The following is a 21,858-nucleotide window of genomic DNA, read 5'->3' on the forward strand; positions in this document are numbered from 1 at the left end:
AGCAGATCCAGGTGCTGCTCTTTGCCAGGAAGGTGAGAGAGTGGATCTCAGACACATCGCAAGTCAATATTGCAAGTCACCCTGGCACCTAAATCCTACACCAATGCTCATGTATGCAGGTTTATCTGTTGCTTCACTCCAGCCTTCCAAGTCTCTCGCAAAATATCTCTCATGGCCTGTAGTAACCCAGAGGCACACCCAAAGGGAATTTGGGGAAATATAACATAGCTCAGCCAAGTGGACAAAGTCCAAAGCCGCTGTATAACATGGTCTAGAAGTCTTGGCATGATCTGCCCCACCTACCTCTACAGTCCCTCTGAGGGAACTTTCCCCTTTCTTCATTCTTTAAAGGCCACTCCCCCAGAACGCATTCCTTAACCAATTTTTTCTTTAAAATGTTAAGGGTACATTTAATTACTTCTTTAAATTCTGGCTTTACCATTATACTACAAGCTCCAAAAGGGCAAGGACCTAGTGTGTAACAGACACTATTGTGTCCCAGCCTGGAGATGGTACCTAGTACACAGAAGGCACTCAATAAATACTTTATGGAGAAACACAGTTGATGTGTTATCAGTGGATCCCTTCTTTGACAGAATCCCAATTAAGGCCCAGAGGATTAATATTTACCCAGTTTTTTTTTTCAAAGAATCTCTAAAGTAGAAAAGACAGCCATCTGAATGAAAATCCATTCCAGCCAACATCCATTCTCATTGTACTCCCCTAAATCTTTAATGCCTTGAAAACTACCCAGTGAAGTTCTCACTTAAGAGATATAGGCCACTAAATTATTAAATATTAGCAACAAGGAAGATAAGAGATTCTTTCTTTTGGAGATTTATAAGAAATAGTACACAGCTAACATTTCTGCAATATATTAGAACCACCTGCCCCAGTGCAGGGAGAGAGCTTCTATGACCCTTCAGGGAAATTCCAGTTCAATGAGCCTATCAAAGTTATTTTACTAGCACAGCCATGTAAGATTAATCATCTTCGTGAATTCTTAATTGCTGTGGTCAAAGAAAACCCTAGAGAGTTATCACACACCATGGTAGAATTCACGCTCCTTTCTCATTCTTCCATGATAAAGGAGAAATCAGGAAGAAGCAGTAGTTCACTACCATTTGCTCTTCGATTCATTCAAGAAATAATTTAGGGTGGTTTGTGCAGAGTAAGTGCTAAGGATTCAAAGATGACTAAAGGCCTCAGAGTCTAGTGCAAAGAAAGGCAAGTAAACAGACATGCTTTGTATTTCTTTAGAGATGTTCAAAAGCAGGCAGCTGCTATTTAAAAAAGAAAGAAAGAAGTAACAAAAATATCATAGGAAGTACCCAGTAAACAGTACCTAAGCATTAGACACTGATGTATAAAAGCCCTTTATGTGAATTAATACATTTATTCTACATGACAACTTAGTGAGGTAGGCATTTTTATGGTTCTTCTTTTTCATAGATGAGTAAACTGAGCCACAGAGATGCTAACTAACTTGTCCAAGGTCACCCACAGGTCTTCAGAGTTTACTACTTAATGACAGCACTATCCTGCCTCACCCTATCTCTTCTATGATCCCTCCATAACCATTATGTCTAATAATTACAAATTAAGTTATTAGAGGAGCAATGATTCATTTTTAAAATATAAAATACAAATTATTACCATTTTAATAAAATGGCATTTAAAATCTATTGCAGGATCAAATTTTCAAGCTATGTCATTTATTCATATAAATTTCTACATATCCTCCAAAGATCAATACAAACTACTACCCAGAAGGAACTCTCACCTTTGGCCAAGTCCTGTCTTTGTCTCCATCCACACTTCTCCCTTTCCCTGGGGCTAAATGATGGAGTGAACTTCCATTACCCACCACCCAGTTCACCATGTTCACTAAAGGACAAATGACAAAGAAACAACTTATGTGGAAACACTGAAATCATTTCTCCAAGATCCCTAGGATCTTTTCAGCAGTGTACATTGAGAAACCGGTGATTTCCTCAGCTTAGTCCTAGGCAGAAGAGAGAACTGGGCACAGCTGTAAAAGCATACACAGAAAATATGATTCTTTTCATTTTTCAGGAGATATGGAGGTGCATAAAAATCATACCTTGTTTGATTTATTATCTCATTGCATCAGAATCAGTATGTAGAATCCTGACAAGGTGGTTCCCTTGCAGAACCCAGCACACCCCCTCACCCCCCTCTCTGCAGATGGCTCACACTGGAGACTGCAGAAGCCCACCAGGGATCAGGAATGGCTCTTTGGAAGAAAATGGGCTTCAAGAACACCTCAGTGAATCCTTTGGAGAATCCCAGGAGCTCTCTATGACTGGAGGATTCAGGAGTAGGGAGAACCCATGAAGAGGGATAGTTGGGGTGACCCTAGAGATCAGTCTAAAAACATAAGCAGGGTCAGTCACTGAGGACGTGGAGACTTCACTCTGAGACTATGGAGAACTCTGGAGGGTACTACACAGGGATGGCCACAAGATCGCTCTAGCAACAGCCATAGAAAAGACAAAGATAATTAATTCCAGTCCCTAGATCCCATAGGGGAACCAGCCTGCCTACTTTTTATTTCCTCAGCTCAGTCCAAGGTGAAAGAGGAGAACACTGACTTAAGCAAGGTGCCACATTACTCCCAATAATAATTGATTTAAATGAGAGGTAAGAGGGAATATTGGGGGCTGGGCATGGTGACGCACATCTGTTATCCCAGTGCTCGGTAGGCTGAGGCAGGAGGATCATGAGTTCGGAGCCAGCTTTAGCTACTTAGTGAGACCCTAGGAAACTCAGAGAGACCCTGTCTCTAAATTAAATATTTAAAAAGGGCTGGGGACATGGTTCCATGGTTAAGCACCCCTGGGTTCAATTCCTGGTACCAAAAAAAAGTAGGGGACAGTCTTTTTGTATTTTCCTTAGCTATTGGGGGGGGGGTCTTTTTGTATTTTCGTAGGTTTTTTTTTTCTTTTAGCTATGTCATAGAATACACATGAACCCAAGCCAGGTTCAAACATTGACAGCAAAATTCAGTGGAGTTCATAACTTCCAAAAGACACTGTCTGGGGGAAAGACTGATGAGAGGTTGAGATAAAGCCAGGAGAAATTAAGTCTTTCTAAACGTTCACAAAAGGAGCCCAACTGATAATAAGCAAGCATCAGAAAGGATTAAACGACCTATATTGGGGACTGACTTTAAATTATGAGTAGGAGGACACGGGAATTTATCCTCGGGCCTTCGTCTGTCCTCTCTTCATGGTGGCATGCCCACAGATAGCACGGGAGTGGAGTGCATGGATTAAGAGCGGTTTATGATCCTTTGTCTCATAACATTTGATCAGAGGAGAAGTTTTTACGATACTTTACAGTAAAGAGTAGTTAAATTGAACAAATATTATGACCACAATAAAACACATTCTTATCACTGGAACATAAATCAGTAATTGCTACATTGTGAGGGAGTTTCCCCCACAAGTCCAGGGACACTGCTAGCCTCAGCTGGGGGAAGAAGTTGAAAGGAAAAGACACAGCACCAACTAGCATTTAAAATCAAAACACCACAAAATTAAAACCTGTTCCCTCCAGGGCTTCCACACTGCTTTTCAAATCTTTTAGAAAAAGGCGCTCTCTCTCTCTCTCTCTCTCTCTCTCTCTCTCTCTCTCTCTCTCTCTCTCTCTTTCATTGCTAAAAAGCTACCTAAATAAAACCCATTAATAAGGATTCCATCGGAGGGCCTGACTTGCCATAAACTCTGGAATGCTCTGGAGCTGGTGGAGATTCACTCTGCCACACACAGCTGGGCAGCAGCAGCAGCTCTGTACAATCCCAGTGCACATGTTTCCAATCACGAGTTGAAGATTTCTATCAGAGTTAAAGATAATGGTTTTATATTGCTAGTGTAGGAGAAACTCTGTGAGCTCATATAGTTGGATTTCTTAGAAAGAAAGATAGGACACTCCCACCAAGGTGAGGGAAAGTGGGGAGTCCGTGGTAAAAGAGCATCTGTCTGTCTTGCTCCTTTGGTCTGAATTCTTTGCATTTTGTAACTTCTTCAAGTAGTGAAATCAAAGCTGTGTCTCATAACAATCTAATGGGTGCTTCTTACTTATAGACTCTTTGTAACATGGCAAGCTATGGACACTTAAATCTACATTGAATGTCCACATTCTGTTTTTTTCCAGGGCTTACAGTGATACATAAAGCATCTCTGAGGGAAGAAGAACTTCTAAGGCAAATGGGCTTAGGAAGGACTATTGTTTTGGAGCCTTATAAATAAGCTTGTGAATTTAAGACTATTAGGTCCTTTTTCTTAACAATCTTAAAATCTAGAACAATTTTAGAGAGGAATTTCTAAAATTCAAAAGAGCCAATTTCCCCCAAACATGAAAAGTGATAATTTGCTCTCTAACTTTATTTTTTTAAACTAGCACATAATGAACACTGAGCATATTCCAGTCATCATGCTAATAGATCACTCAATCCCCACAGCACCAGATGGGGTAGATGTTCTCACCCTCCATCTTATCAGTAAAGAAACTGAGGCTCAGCTTGATGAACTTGCCCATCATCACAAAGCTCACATGATGATGGTAGGATTTGAACTCAAGACTGTCTGGGAGTCTATTGCTATGATGTGGGATCAGCCCATGAGGAATGACAGGAGATGCACTCGTGTGTATCTTCATTTTCCTGCTGCTGTTGAGACAAGAAAAAAACACTACTTCATTAAAACCAAAAATGTTAAAACCAATAATGCTCATGCGTCTACTTTTTTTCAACCAGTCTCTTCAATTATGTAAGGCATGTATGTCTAGGGGAAAAGGGACATGGTTACTTTTGCCCTTAGAAGTGGCAGCTCATTTTGTTTTGGCATTATTACTCTGTGTTAATTTTAACTAATGTTCACAAAAGTGAGTTTCTGAACTCTTCTAAAAATACACATTTATTTTCACAAAGGACCCATAATTGACAATCTGGAAGGAATTTGTACATTTGTGATTTTAAAAATTATAGCTGTTTTTAGTGTTTGTCCTCTGTATACTCCAAACAGCCACTGTGCATCGTGCTCTGATCACCACAACCTTCCTGATGTACCCTGTCAGGCCACCGACTTTCACTTTATAAGTCTCTCTCTATTTTTTTTTTTTTCACAAAAGGAAACAAGGCACTGTTTCACATACACATCAGTGGAAATGTGAATCCACTTTCAAGCTTGAAATTCTCTATTTACCTAAGTAGGAATAAATTCAGCTTCATCCAGATGAAGGAAACCAGCCCCCGGAATCAAAGTGGAGACCTTCTCCCGAGGTCACTGACAGCTCACCTTTATGCAATTTGCAAGAAAAAAAAAAAAAGGACTATGTGCTTATTCCATAATAATTATCTTTTGCTCACGCTATCCAGTTGCAATATTTTCCCACCCAACACAGAGTTAACAATACATTACACATTTTCTTTGCCCCAATTAGTGCAGAAAAAAAGCTAAATCATTCTCAGGGCAACCTGCAAGAGGAACTCAAATCAACCTTGTAAAGAGTGCCTGTCTCTGGCTCTATACTAATTGCCATGTAAATTAACAAAAAGCACAGCCCCACCAGCAAGGAAAATAAAGGTTTCTTCACAGACCATCAGCAAAGTCGCCCCCAGAAGCCTAAATAACATCATGCTTGTTTCTTTAGACAATAAAATGCCAAAGTTTTTCTTTTGCTGTCAGCAAATGATGAATACATGTGGTACCGATTATTTAATACCACGAGACCACCAGGGAAGAAGATTTAGGTGAACTGCGGCAGAACTGTGCCATTTATTTTTATTACCATGCATTAAAAATTACGTTTACAGATAATTGTTTTTTCTCCTTCCAATAAAGCAAGATTAAAAAAAAATCTAGAAGAATATTTAATAATACTGGACCACCAGGGAGGAAATTTAAAAGTTGATTTTTTTCATTGAAAAATTAGATGTGCTTTTTAAAAATTTCCTATTATTTTTAAGCACAATTTGTGAAGAAATTATTTTAAACTGGGGCAGTAAGATGAGTTTTCTGCTAGGGGAGTATCTCACAGATTAAGTTACTCTTTTACAAGGGTAATTACCTAATCAACTTGCCCCCTTGGAACCACCAGTTTTAAAACACTTGTGTAACTATGTGTCTTAAAATTCTACTCCACCCATTTTTACAGTTAGGTTTCTAAAATATCCAGATAAAACGAACTGTTGATTTTTTTCCAGCAACATTTGTACTAAAGTGAGAAAAATTTTCTTTTACCAGTTTGTTTGTTTTGTTTTGTTTTGAAATCAGGGGCGCTCAACAACTGAGCCACATTCCCAGCGCTTTTTATTTTTTATTTTTTATTTTAAGACAGGGTCTCACTAAGTTGCTTAGGGCCTTGCTAAATTCCGGAGGCTGGCTTTGAACTTGCAATCCTCCTGCCTCAGCTCCCGAGCATCTGAGATTACAGGCCTGCACCACTGCTTCCAGTTACCAATTTCTTTTAAAAGGGGAATGAGAAGCAAAAGGAAGAAGTGCAATAGCAAATGTAGGAAGAAAAGAACCCCTAAAAAGAAAAAGGAACAAAAAAAAAAAGGAAATTAAAGCAGGAGTCACACAATAGTTGAAATGGTGCTTTTTTTTGCTAAACTTCAACTAGCATATTTATAATTACGAGAGGAAGTAATTGTACCTGTTTCCCTCTCCTCCCCTCCCATCCTTTCCCCTTCCTCCTGTCCCTCCCTCCCTAGAAATCACAGTCTTAAAGAAGTTTTCTAAGATAATTCTCCATCACTGTCAGAACACCCTCCTCAGCATCTCTCACAGATGCCAGCCAATGATGTCACAGCATTAGCTGACTCTCCCCAAAGGCATATCACTCTCTAACCAGACACCCTCGATGAAACTTTCACTACAGATCCTACTGCTGCTCTCTAAAGTAAAAGAGAGAGAGAGAGAGAGAGAGAGAGAGAGAGAGAAGTTCTCAGAATAGTACAGCCACTCCACCAGCCAACCCCAATGTACCCTGCAGAATCATACTGCTCAAGCTTTATGCTAATCATATCAGGCCCTGTTTTCTGGCTGAAATCAGTCATAGGTAAAAAGACACACACTCCCCCCACACACATGTCTTGTCTGGTTTTTTCCCTTCTTCCTGGCTGGTTCTCATGGTAAAATAGAGACCAGGGCCAGATCCAAGCAAAACCATGAGATCATTAAAACTGCCGTTTGCTCCTCCCACTTCCTCTCCAATTTAAAGTATTAATTCCATTCATATTGTCTGATAAAGTGTCCAAATTTTGTTAAATAAGTTTGTCAGATACTAGACAAATGCCCCTGTTTTTTGTGAAGTCTGGGCCTTTACACAAGATTTTTCAGGGTTAACTGTCCTCTGTGACTCAGGTTTGTTATAAGACTACCAACATGCCTTCACATAAACAAAAAAATCTATCAGTGCCAAAAGCTGTTTTTCTTGAGAGATTAAGAATGTCCCCATAAAGAAAAAGCTTTTTCAAAGCAAAGGAAACAATCAAGAAGGTGAAGAGAGAACCTACAGAATGGGGAAAAAAAAAAACTTTGCCTCCTGCACCTCAGATAAGCATTAATCTCCAGGATATGTAAAGAACTCAAAAAACTTAAAACCAAAACAATAACCCAATCAATAAATGGGCAAAGGAACTGAATAGGCACTTCACAGAAGAAGAAATACTAATGATCAATAAATATATGAAAAAATGTTCAACCTCTCTAGCAATTAGAGAAGTGAAAATTAAAACTATACTTAGATTTCATCTCACTCTAGTCAGAATGGAAATTACAAGTTACAATAAATATTGGCCAGGTTGCGGGGGAAAGAGTACATTTATACATTGCTGGTGGGACTGCAAATTGGTGCAACCACTCTGGAAAGCAGAATGAAGATTCCTCAAAAAGCTAGGAATGAAACCACTATTTGACCCAACTATCCCACTCTTTGATGTATATCCAAAGAATTTTCAATAAACATACTAAAAAAAATAAAATAAACATACTACAGTGATGCAGCCACATCAATGTTTATAGCAGCTCAATTCACAATAGCTAAGCTATGGAACCAACCTAGGTGCCCTTCAACAGATGAATGGATAAATAAAATGTGTATATATACACAATGAAGTATTACTCAGCCATAAAGAAGAATGACTTCATGACATTTGCCAGAAAATGGATGGATCTGGAGACTATCAGGCTAAGTGATAGCCTCCAAAATCTCTAAGCCAGTCTCTAAACCAGTCTCCAAAAGCCAAAGATCAAATGTTTTCACTAATGTGTAGAAGCTAACTCAAAATAAGGGAGGAGAGGGGAAGAATAGATATTCAGTAGATCAGACAAAAGGGAATGAAGGGAAGGGACGGAGCAAGGGAATAGGAAAGACAGTGAAAAAAATCCAAAATAATTTACATATATGAATACACAATAGTGAATCCCACCATCATGTGCATCCATAATAATGGGGTCCTAATTAGAATAAGATATATTCCATGCTTGTATAATTATATCAAAATGAATTTTTCTGTCCTGTATGACTGAAAATAACCAATTAAATTTTAAAAATGTCCCCACAATGCAGGCACTTTTAGGTCACACAGTGAATCTCTGCAGGAACCATACTATTTGTAGACAGGTTCCTTTGATTCGGGGCTAGCTTCAGTACAATGAAAAGTTTGCTAGCTGTTCTCAGTTCCCTCTAAAGTTAAAACAAAAAAAAAAAGAGGAGGAGGAAGAGGAGGTGGAAAGAGAGAGACAGAGAAAAGAAAGAAAAAGGAAGGAAGGAAAGAAACCAAAAACAGGCTGGCTGAAAAAAAGAGGTCAGGGCTGTCTGACACTGAACTTGTCAGTGTGCATGCCCCAGTCGGTGGGACCAGTGGGTCACTTATGGCCAGGCTCTGGGAAGACCTCTGAGCAGACCTCACACACTGGGCCCTGGAAATGTGGGCTTTCTCCCAACTTCAAGGCACGTAGTCTTCTCTGCTGCCACAAAGTCTAAAATAATGGGCCTGTCATTTGTCCCATGTGAAAAAATCGCTAGCCCTCTACTCCACTTGAGGTGTTTTTCCAGAACATATGCTTCAGACCTCAATCCTCTGCTTCCCACCAGCAGAAGTCCAAAAGTTCTGTGGTCCTCAAAGCAAAGGCTCAGAGAAGGAGCAGTGATCCCATGTAAACTTAGTCATATCAGTCCCCATCTGTGGCTCCCAGTGGCAGCAGAGGCAGCGGCAGACCCCTTTCATAGGCACTCAGAGATGGCATACCTGCTCCTTTGCCCTTTCCAGCCTCAGTGTCTCACATGATGAACCCTTCAAGTACTGGGACTTCCAGGGACTTGATATCATCTGAACTTTGGCATGCACAGTTTTCTCAATAGGCCCTTCCTAAGAATATTTCCCCAACTTCATTAACAAGATGAACATAAGAACCTGGTGAAGGTAGAGCTCTGAAAAGGAGGTGGGGTGACTGTTCAGAGAGAGCACTGTAAGTCTTGAGCAAATGCCCCAGAGTTTTATGTTTATGGGATTTCATTACCCAAAAGAAAGAGGAGGAGGAAGGGAAAAGACAAAATCAAGACAGGATGAAGGTTTCCAACTGTCAATATCATTCATACTCAGAAAACAGAGAGGTTTCCTGTGGCTTCTCTGGAATCGTATTTGTCCTCCTGGCCACCTTACAATGGCCAAGGGGACCCAGGAAGATGAAGGGGTTTAGCACAGAATAGATACCCTAGAGGAGCATGTTGGTGGTCAAAGACAGCTCATTCTTGTCTCCCAGAGGATATGAAGCTGCTGAGATGCAGATGGGGCATATTCAAAGAAGGTATCCATCAGCTGACAATGATATTCTGGATCTAATGGTAACTGCTAGGTGTCAGTTCTCAGATCACTGCATGAATGTGTAGGCCAAACAGACTTTCCTTTTGTCTTAGTCCATTGGAGCTGCCTTATCAAAACTACCATAAACTTGGGTAACTTGTAAACAACAGAAAATGGTAAGTCCAAGATGAAGGCTATGGCAGATTCTGTGTCTGGTGGGAATGCTCTTCCTGGTTCATAGATGGCACCTTGTCACTGGTTCCTCACAGTGAAAGAGGCAAGGCTGCCCTTCTATAAGGGCCTAATCCCATTCATTAGGGCTCCATCCTCAGAATCCATCTAATGACTTCCTAAAGACACCACCTCCTAATACCATCACCTTATGGGTTAGAATTAGAACATGTAAATTTTGTAAGGACACAAACATTCAGACCATAGCAGCCACAACCAGCTTGTCACCTCTTTTCATCGAGCTTGCAACAACTTAACTTACATGGGCCACTGGAAAACAACTCATAGAAATAATAAAGCTACCACAAACAATAACAAAAACCAATATGCCTCACATTTGAATGGGACTTGCTGTTTTATAATACATTTCATAAGCATTATATGACTTGATCCTCCCAATAAGCCTGCTGGGAAGCAGGTGAACTTATCTCTCCATCACAGAGGAGATGCTGAGGCTCTGGATGCATATGTGAATGGCCAAAGCCTACCTAACTCATAAAGAGAGTGTTCTGCGTTTGCCTTCACACAGGTCCTGTGCTCCTTCTTTGCTGATTTTCACTGGGACTAGCAATAAAGTAGAAGACTCATTATTTGATCAGGACTCACTCTGTACAACACGTGTATTATGCTTTAAATATGAGGTGTCCCCAAAGCTCCTGTGTTAATGTAGGAATATTCAGAGTTGAAATTATTGGATTGTGAGAGCAACCTAATCAACCCATCCTACTTTGAATGAACCGACTGTAAGCAGGTGGGGTATGGCCAGAGGAGGTAGGTCCTGGGAGATGTGCCCTGAAAAGATTTATCTTCCCTGTGGTCCTTTACCCCCCCCCCTCTCTCCCTCTCTTTCCTGGGTGCAATGAATGAAGCGGCACCAATCTGCCACACCTTTTCGCCATGATGTGCTGCCTCACCTTAGCACCAAAGCAACAGACTCAGCCATCTACAGACTTGCACCTCTGAAACCATGAACCCCAAATAAACATTTCCACCACTAAGTCAGGTACTTTGGTCACAGTGTTTATTCAGTCTCAAATATGCACCTCCACCTGGCATTACCCCCAACATCTCTCAAAGATTAAGAGCCCTTATGGCTTTCAATTTTCAAGGCTTCTATTTTATTAAAATATATTATGCAAAGATAGTAAGTTGTAGCTTTTAAAACACTTATAGATAATGAATTAATGTTCTGAACCACACATACACACTTAAAACTTGGCTATGGATAACTCACTTCAAAATAAAGTCAAAGTCTGAATAACAGCTCTTGGTGAGAGTATCCACCAAGAGGATATTAAGAAATGCCTAATTCACTAGAGAATACAAATTTTTTAGACTCTAAAATGGTGTTTTTACAAAAAGACAGGACTTTGTAATTAACACAGGCTAGTGGCAATAAGAAAGAACACTGGACTGGGAGGCCAGAGATGCAATTCTAGACCCAAGTGCCCTGGGCTAGCTGGACATTCATGATGAAGCCCCTCAGCTTCCCAGAACCTCGATTCCCTCTGTCAAAGCTGCTGGGCTGCATTGGGGGAGATGTTTACAGCTTCATGTTCTGTGCTTTGAGTCCCTGGAGAAGCTCTTTCCTGGTCCAGGAACCAAAAAGAAAGATTGCTTCAGACAAGCAGGACTGCAAAACTAGGCAAGCAAAAGAGAATGCGCAATCACCAAAACAAGCCCTGACTTGAGGACCACGACACACTAAATAATGGCGAATGGCAGTAACCTGGAGACTGCTGCACCCATATGGGCATTTTGTTTAATAGGATGCATAGGATCATTGTGAATTTTCATCAATATTCATGCACAGAAATTTCCAGAGCAAAAATTCTTCGGAAATAAAAACTGCAGTCTTAGATGTCATCATTTTCCCTGGGCTGTGAGCTGCTCAGATAACTGCATTCTATACAGGCCCCCACAGGGGGTTAAGAATTCTTTTTAATTTGCCCAAGGATGCTAATCAAGCCTAGAGGCTTTGAGTCATGAGCATTTGTGCTGATGTGCTGTGTTTGTTTTAAATCAGAACGCCTTCTTGGTATGAGGCAGAACCCTGTTATTAAATCCCCTTTTGTTCTATGTGAACACCCATCAATCTTATCTTACAAATCAAATAGAGAAAGGATAGCATGTTAATAATGAATCTCTGTAAGCTGGTTCCAAATATCTAGTCAGATGCCCTATACAATGTGTACCCATAAATATCCTTTAATTATATAGCAAAGTTTATCTCCACAGTATTTATAATACTTTTTTGCAGTAAAACAATGCCCTGCAATCTCTTCTGGTTTTAAAACAATTTAGACCATAAAACTTGCTTTGAGATGGAGTATTATTCTGATTATCTTTATTACATCCAAGGCAAGATAGTTTTATTATAAATAAGGGGAAAATCACTTATACCAGATGCTAGCTAATTTTAAAAATTCCAAACTCATAAATACATTATTGTTTGTGTTACTAATCTAGAACCAGGGTACAGGTTATTAACTGTCCCCTGTTAACTGTTCTTTCTCCTTTTTAGAAATAGAATCCCCATATAAGTTTTAACAAGGCACAGAACCATTCAGACAGTGTGGTTCATCTCCTCTACTAGACATGAGCTCCATGTAGGCAGGAGCCACATCTGTTCAACCCATCAAAATATTCTCACTGCCTACCACAGGCCATCTCTCAGCCTCCCTTGCAGCTAGGTGTGGCCATATGGCCAAATTCTTATATACAGGATGTGAACAGAAATGACGGGTGCAGCTTCTAGCTCTGGACACTTAAGAATCTTGAGTCTTCATTCTTCTTTCTCTTTCCCCCATCCAGTGGGCTGGAATGTGGATATAATGTCACTTCAGCCAGGGACACATGGGCAGTGCCCCTCAGGCTGGTAAAGCAATGAGAGAAGAAAACTCAATTCTTGGGTGACTCTGTACTGCTGCCTTCCTTAAGGCTGTTTTGTGAAAGAGAAATGGTCATCTCTCTTGACCAAGCCACTATATCTTGTTAGAGCAGTTTGGTAAATACACTAATATAGAAATTTTAATTATTTTAATTTAATTTGATTTGATTTACACCAGATAGTATAAACTTCCACTGAAAGTAGTGCTTTCCCATATATTTTTATTACCATGTACACTATCATAAAAAAATAAACATTTTAGGGGCTGGGGATGTGGTTCAAGCGGTAGCTATGCTCGCCTGGCATACCCGGAGAGCTGGGTTCAATACTCAGCACCACATAAAAATAAAATAAAGATGTTGTGTCCACTGAAAACTAAAAATAAATATTTAAAAAATAAATAAATAAACATTTTAATATGTATTATATGCACATAGGGAGGGAGCTTAGTATAGTATTTAAAAATAGGGATCTGATGTCAGACCCCAGAACTCAAATATTGGCATTGCCACTTATTAAGCTTTCTATGACCTTCAGAAAATTGCTTTTCTCAATTTCATCATCTAAAAATGGGATCATGACAATGCCTGTCTCACAGATTTGTGGTAAAAATGAAAGGATAATGCATACTGAGAACATAAATTCACAATGTTAGTAGGTGTTATGGTACTAATGGGGTACAGCTTCAATTCACCCAAACTCTGATAAAAATAAGCTGAAGAAAATTTTCATGATGCAAAATTAAAAGACCTCATTTTCTAACTCACTTTCCCTGTCCACAATGGAACATCTTTTTGAATATTTATTCCCTAATTTCTAAATAACCATCAGAGCAAGAATGAATTTGTTATCATCAATATATAAGTTAACCTGGGTGTTTTCATTTGAGCCTTTATTCAGAAAGTTCCAAGCAATGAATTTTAGGTAACAAAGATATCTTGTGATATTTCTTATTAAATTCTTTTTGAAACTCAGTTTCTCCCCACATGTCACTGGTCCTTCATTCTGGTCCTGCTACTCAGTCATTATTCTTTTTTTCCTTCTTTTTTTTTATTTGTTCTTTTTAGTTATACATGATAGTAGAATGTATTTTGACATATTATAAGTACATGGAGCACAGCTTCCCATTCTTCTGGTTGTACATGATATGGAATTGCATTGGTTGCATATTCATATATGAACATAGAAAAATCATGTCTAATTCATTCTACTGTCTTTCCACCTCCCATTCCCCATCTCATCCCTTCATTCTCCTTTGTCTAATCCAAGTATTTCTATTCTTCCTTATCACCCCTCCTTATTGTGAGTTCACATCTACATGTCAGAGAGAACATTCAGCCTTTGGTTTTTGGGAGATTGGCTTATTTCACTTAGCACAATATTCTCCAGTTTCATCCATTTATTGGAAAATGCCATAATTTCATTTTTCTTATGACTGTGTAATGTTCCATTGTGTATATGTACCACATTTTCTTTATCCATTCATCTGTTGAAGGGCACCTAGGCCAGTTTCATGGTGAATTGAACTGCTATCACATTGATGTGGCAGTGTCACTATAGTATGCTGATTCTAAGTCCTCAGGGTACATACTGAGGAGTGAGATAGCTGGGTCAAATGATGTTTCCATTCCAAGTTTTCTGAGGAATCTGTATACTGCTTTCCAGAGTGGTTGTACCAATTTGCAATCCACCAGCAATGTATGAGTGTACCTTTTTTCCCACTTCCTCATCAACACTTATTGTTACTTGTATTCTTGATAATTGGCATTCTGACTGGAGTGAGATGGAATCTCAGTGTAGTTTTAATTAAATTCTCCAGCCCCCTAATACTTGGGTGGAGGTACAGGAACAAATATTAGCAGTTTTCGAGCTGCACAATACAGGAGTAACAACAGGTGGAGAACGGAGAGAAACAAGTATATACAGGCCATTCTAAACCTAGAATTCAGGGGACTGTTGGGATAGGTGGGGCAGGAAGGAGGAGTTTTGGAGACAGTGAAAAGTTGGTTATTATAAAATTTAGGACACTTAGGATATTGGAATAACTGCTTACATGAATGTTGACTGTAGATTCAGGGTACTGAAACCAGAAGTAAAAAAAAAAAAAATGCAGAGTTTTGTAAGTCAAAAGTTCTGAAAGTGAGATATCAGGGCTGGGGCTGGGGTTCAGTGGCGGAGCCCTTGCCTTGCACGTGTGAGGCACTGGGTTTGATCTTCAGCACCACATAAAAATAAACAAATAAAATAAAGGCACTCTGTCCATCTACAACTATTAAAAAAAATTTTAAAGTGAGATATCCATAAAAGTGATGATGATGTTGATGACAACAATGCTGATGGTGGCTGAAGCAGACACTTTGGCAATACCTGCCACGCCCAATTCCTTCCTTTTGCTTAGCCTACCTCGCTCATAGACCAGCAGCTCCACTAAGCACTCCAACATTCCACTCCTAATGGACATAGATGCTTAGACCAGGAGGCACAACTAATCCCAAAACAGACTCATCAGATTCTATCTCTAGAATACATTGATATATTCTTCCTTTCATCAATTGGGTTGCAGGTTTGATTATGGTAGACTATACTGGTATCAAATCTACTCACTTGGGGGAAAAAGGAGAGCTAACATGCCACAAAACAAATAAACAATTGAAGTCAAATAAAAGAGCTATCATGATAGCAATACCCCAGAGTCAAGTTCCTGGAGAGAAGGAAAACAAAGAGAGATTAGCCTGATATTTGACAATACTTTTCTCTTTAAGGCACTTTAATGAGTGAGCCTGAAAAGCCAGAGGTAGGGGCAGTCTTTCTGCCATTTAAACCAAAAAAAAAAATCAAGAGTTTAAGGACCACCAAAAATAATGGTCCTGGAAACATCCAAACCTTCACTGGAATCACTGAAGGGTGGCACTCTAAGAATCAGGGCTTACTAGAAACATTCTCTGAAAAGATTTAAACACAAATTTGAATTTGCTCAATCTCAGTTTGGATGAAGGGAATTAATCTCTATCGATAGCTGTTATCTAAGCAGCAGAAACAAGAATACCTCTTCTCTGGGGGATAACACCAACTAGAAACTCAGTCTCTTCAATTTTTTGTATGATGGTCAATACTCAGTAAGAGACCACTGAACCAAAACCAAGAGAATAAAATATATCAGACAACCAAAACAAACTTCAGAAGATCCAGATAGTGTTCACTCACTAATATATTACAACATATTACACACCCATGAACTAGACAATGAAAATCCACTGATGAGCAAAACAGCTATAGCCCCTGCCTACATGGAGCTTATAGCCTGGTGGGTGAGATCAACCCACAATAATCCTTCATTCAGATTCAGAGAAAGAAGAGTCAATGGGAATTCGGGATTAAACACAGGGATACTCTGCCACTGAGCTACATCCCCATCCTTAGCCGTTTTGGGGTTTTTTTGTTGTTATTGTTGTTGTTGTTTTGTTGTTTTGTTTTTAAATAGGGTCTTGTTAAATTGCTGAGGCTGACCATGAACTTGCAACACTCTTACTTCAGGCTCCCAGGTAGCCATGCCCACACATAGGCATGAATTTTACATGGGTCCTATTAAAGAGGTATTCAGAGCCTGTGAGCATTAAACTAACAGCCTCACAAAGAAAGCTGATCTGCTACAGAGAAAAAGGAAAAAGAAATTGAAAAAATATATAAGTAATAATATATATTATATATAAATAAAAATATATATTTTAAGTTTATATATATATATATATATATATATATATATATATATATATATATATATATAGAGAGAGAGAGAGAGAGAGAGAGAGAGAGAGATGGAAAAAAATGCAGACCCACAAAGACCAAGAGAGATAGTCACTTCCTGGTGGTGGTCTAATTCCCAGGGAGCTCAGCTATAATTCCCATAACTGGGGTCCATGAGATTGACTCCATATGCTTTCAATCAGCACTTGAGCTTCTTTAAAGAATATTTTTGTTCCCTGCAACAAATAGAATCTCTGACAAGGACAAGAGTCACTGATGTGACCTGTGAACTATTAGGATAACTGCCATCAACAAAGAGAGAAGAGACATAAACTAAATGTGTTGGACTCACTTGTTCTGAATTACATCTGATAACACTAGAAAACTCTGCATATCTACAATCAGACTTACAAGGGTAATCATAGGCCAATAACATGAAACAGAAGGAACAGCAGGTTCCATGAAGTTGTGATTCTGTGTCCCACTGTAAACAAGGCTCTCTCCAAACACGCCGAAGTTACCTGCCCAGATAAGCAGACATCCAACTGCAGTATTCATTCTTTGATTGGATCAGAAATATACTCCCAGTGTTTTCAGACATGTCGTTGTTTTTCTAGAAGTATTTTATTGTGTTTCATCTATGCAGATCCCAATCTTTTGCCTTTCCTCCAGCCACCAATTAGAAGATCCCTTTGCCTAAATTACCTATGTTCAGAGTGGTTCAGGAAGAGACTGCTATGGAGAAGCAAAGAAGGAAAGCCACAAAAAAGGCACATGAATGAGAAAGGGAGAGGAACGGAAAGGTGGGATGGCATTTAGAGTTTAACAAAACTAATTTGAGAGTAATATAGAGAAAAGAACATATTTAAATTCCAAGAGCCAAAACTTCAGTAATTTTTCAAAGCTATAACCAAAAACCCTGACAATGGTTAATTATATTTTTACCTCACTCATTTGGATTTTTTGCAAGAAGGCCAGATTATATTCATTTACAGATTCACATCTGGTTCACCTGTAAACATGCATCTACAAACACATACAGTTTATGAATTTAATCAGTGGTTTAAAAAAAAACAGTAAGAGCAAATGTCTTCTGATGGTGCATTCAGTATTTCACAGTTTAGAAGTTGCCCATAAATATGTCATTTCCTTTTTTCTTCATCCAAATCCACAAAAAAATGAAACAAAAGAAACAAGCTTCTCGAAGTAAAATGGGCTAAAATTAGCAAGCAGCAAAAGTGATGCCAGTTGCCCAGGGCAACAAATGGCTGATGGATGGAATAATTAAGATCGACAGTAAACTAATCTCGGTCCCTTTATTGAAAACGAAGTCCCCTGAATCAATTAGCCTTGTCACGGATACCTTTTTTAAAACAACTATGACATCCCAACCACTTCTCTTTGTTTATGGATTTGCCCACACTTCAATAAGAGCAGCAACTGATTTCAAAAGCATGAAGACATAATCATGGAGAATTCCGTTATATTAGGCACTACACAAATAGAGCCATCATTGTCCAAAAAAAAAAATATCACAGATCAAGTGGCCCAGAAACTTTTATAAACATTTTCAGAAGGCATGAATCCTCAAACTTTCCCTGCTAAGCAAGTCTAAAAGCCATCTTTCCACAGGGCAAGCATGTACCTGTTATATGGGAGAGCCACTGGCCTACGCTCATAAATGGTCACATTGGGGAATAAAAGGGTGAAAGAGAGAGCTTTTGCTACTCCCACAGTTGCTTTTGGATTTGAGACAAAAGAATAAATGGAGGGACAGAAGGAAGATGTTTCTAGAGCAGGAGGTGGGGGTGGAAAGGAACAGCTAACATTCTGCACCTAATTGACCAACTCTGCAGCTACTGCAGGCACCACCCTGAAGTTAGGGAATAAATCGAAAGGATTAGAGATGGCCGGGAACCGTACTCTGGCCTCCAGTGCTTTCGTGACCTGAATTAAAGCAATGGTTGCTATAGCCACTTACAAATCTGAGAGATTCCTACAGTTAATCAAAGGGCTTGGGGCAAAGGGTTACAATCTAAGCATAAACCTTTTTAAAGTATTTTTTATAGAAAATCTTGCTTAGTTTATTTGTCTACTTTTCCGCTTCATTTTAAGCACAGCAAGTCATTTAACGTTTCCTCGATGACACTGACCCTTGCAGTGCTTTGGAAGTGGTGCTTCTGAATATCCCAGCGGATAAGTTTGGGAAGTACTAATTCAAACTGACTTTAAAGGATTTCTTTGCTGCAGAACATTTCAGAGCTTTTATTCTGCCTATGTGTACTGAGAACAGAGTTGGGAGGTGAACAGTACAGAGTGTTTCCAAAATGTTTTGAGCACAGAATCCTTTTTTTCACAAACATGTTATGGAGCAGCGCTTATTCCACAAAATACATTTCTAGAATCCCAATTGTTTTTGACTTTATGATTCTTTTTTTATTAAATATTTTCATAAGTGTAATCCAATTTATAGCTACAAAAAGCAGGTCAATAATTGCTGGAGTGGTAGGGAGCAGGGGGATGGATTAAAAAGGGGCTCTGAAAACTTTGAGGGTGACAAATTTGCTCACTCTTGATTGTGGCAATTATAGAATTATTATTTTAGAACATAAATGTAGATGTAAACGATGCATGAGATCAGACTGAACAGATAAAACCTAGTAAAGAGCTCATTAAAAACTTAGATACCAGTTTCACTATAACGATATGAGGGGAGATTGAGGTTATTCAATAAAAAACTTGTTTTTTTTCCCTAAAATTGTAACATGTCAAAAATAAAAGCTTAGCAACTTAGGATATTTAATTACTCAATTACTGTTTTAAACAAAATTTTATTAGAACAGTAATAACACTGGAAAATTTTTATATATAAATAAATTCACTGTACACATGTATCTTGCAATTTTTTGGTATGGAATTTTTTCACATTGCTCTAAAATGAAAAGATAAAGCTCTTGGACATCAGAGCAAAAACCAAGTGTCTCCAACTTGTACCTCAAAATTGGCATCTGTCACAAGTGTGCTAATCCAACTCATTTGTAATAATATGCAGTTATTTTTGAGGTGAGAAAATGCACAGCAAATCACAAGAGTAGGCAGGGGTCATACTACCCACCCACAAGGAATGAGGAAAGGGAATAATTATAGGTTTGTCTTCATTGTAAAAGATCAGATCCTTAGCAATTGTCACTGGTAGAAGTAGATAATCCCACTTTATTTTTTAAATAAACATTTATTTGTATGCAAAATTTTAAAAGAATATATGTTCATTGTACGAAGCCTGGAAATCATAGGGCATTTTTAATAAGCACAAAACTAAGTCACTATGGGATTTTTGTGTATATCTCTCTACCTATTATTTTACAGAATTAAGATCATAGTGTGGTGTGTATTTTGCATCCCACTTACTAATGATCTGAGGCATTTTCCCATGTCTTAAAAACTCTTTAAAAACATCATCTGAGAAGTCTGCATATGATTTCCAAGCCATTAACATGCCCATTACAGAGAGCATTTAGCAACATGTGGCTCTGTTTTCCTCCCCTCCTGAGACTTTGCCCTGGTAAAACCTTCCTGCTGTCAGTGGACAGACTTTGGAAGCCAGGCTGTTGAATATTCACTACCCAGAAAGAAGCATTTTCTTCTACACGGTCAATTTCAAGGGCCAAAGCTGTATTTTTTTCTCAAATTGAAATGTGAAAGGTACCCTCAGGCCTAAAACACTATTTGCTTTCGCCAAACTCACCAAACGCAGGAAACATTCGTCCAGTGGCACAAGGCAGAAATGGCCGAACCTCCCCTCTGAGCACTGTGACATTACAAAGTCTCCTGCTGCAGGAAGCAGACTGGAGAAATCAGTGAATCACAGGGTAGAGTTTTACTGCCAGTAAGTGTATGTGCCTCTGGCCATTTAAAGTCCCTCTTTGTAAATAAATACATCCAGTGGTGAAAAGAAAACGAGTCTTCTTATATTTTTTTTCTTGTGATTATGGGTCCCATGAGAAGCAGTACAAAAATTCTATTATCAGGACAGGCAGTGGTGGGGAAGCTCCCACCAACCATTCAGAATGTCATCCATTAACTAGGCTGGGGCCATCTGTTGGAGAGAGAGGGCAGTTCAAGTAGAGTAGGGATCCCTCCTTCCTGGTGGGCTGCAGCTGGAGGGAGCCCTCCAAACGCCTTTTCCTAGGGTCAGGACGAGCCATCAGTTGGAAATAACTTTGAATCACTACTCATGTGGGCTGGATATGAAGCAGCCCCCTACAAAGGCGGATCTCGACAGAAGAGCACTAAACTCCAGGCCCTGCCAGCCGCCCACAGCCCAGGCTGCTGACACTTTTATTTGCTGGCATTTACAATGTTGCAGCAGCTCAATTCTGCTAGTGTGACTGCTTCCAATACAGCACTTAAGCAAGGACTCCTTTAAGAGGAAGGCAAAAGGATGCTTCTCTGGGATAAGACCTGCAGCAGTCCTGTTCATGTCAAAGGGAACTGCATTGTCTCAAAAGCAAAGCAAGAGTTGAAGATTGGCTAGTTCCCTAGTATTTTCTGCTTCACAAAGAATGTGATTATTTTTCACACGTACATACCCTGCTCTGGTACTTATCATCATTATTTTTCCCTTTTATCTGTAATGAAGAAAATAAATTTGCCATTTAAAGCTATAGCTGCCCCCAAAGAAAGATGGCCCTACTAAAAGGGAAATGAGCATCTGCAAAAGCCAAAGATGGCCCAGTCACTGGCCAAGCTTTATACACCTAAAGATAGGCAGAGAGTCTAGTTTGAATAGCAGCCTAGGACAGCCTAGTGTGCTGCAGAAGAGACAAAGGGACTAATTTGGCATTCCCGACCACCATTGTGGAGACAGGCACAGAAATATAGACATGGAAGAGCACAGACAAGCCAGAAAGAGCACTCAAGCATGCACTGGCAAAAATATTGGTGGTAGGATGGACAAAGAGCCTTTCCCAACAACAATGTCTTCATTTCCTTGTTATGATAGAACTTTTTGACCTATAAATCTTCTAAGCAAATTCTGCTACATGTGGTTGATGGGGAAATTTTAATTTTATTGAAACCTATGATATCCTAAACTCCTTCTTCTTTAAATGTACAAACTAACTGAATCCTTGCAATATTACCTCGAGGTAAGTGCTAT

The 21,858-nt window shown here is 39.2% G+C and overlaps 1 long non-coding RNA gene across 1 annotated transcript in view; it reads right to left on the reverse strand.

Moving 5' to 3' along the window:
* LOC144365573 (uncharacterized) overlaps nt 1-20,595 on the reverse strand; it is a 59,465-nt gene extending 38,870 nt beyond the window's left edge. Inside the window, exon 1 of the long non-coding RNA XR_013424168.1 lies at nt 20,446-20,595. This is a non-coding gene — a long non-coding RNA (uncharacterized LOC144365573). The remainder of the gene's footprint in view (nt 1-20,445) is intronic.
* Between the last annotated feature and the right edge of the window lie 1,263 nt (nt 20,596-21,858).

Source organism: Ictidomys tridecemlineatus, chromosome 7 (genome assembly GCF_052094955.1).
Source record: "Ictidomys tridecemlineatus isolate mIctTri1 chromosome 7, mIctTri1.hap1, whole genome shotgun sequence".
NCBI classification, from domain to species: domain Eukaryota; kingdom Metazoa; phylum Chordata; class Mammalia; order Rodentia; family Sciuridae; genus Ictidomys; species Ictidomys tridecemlineatus.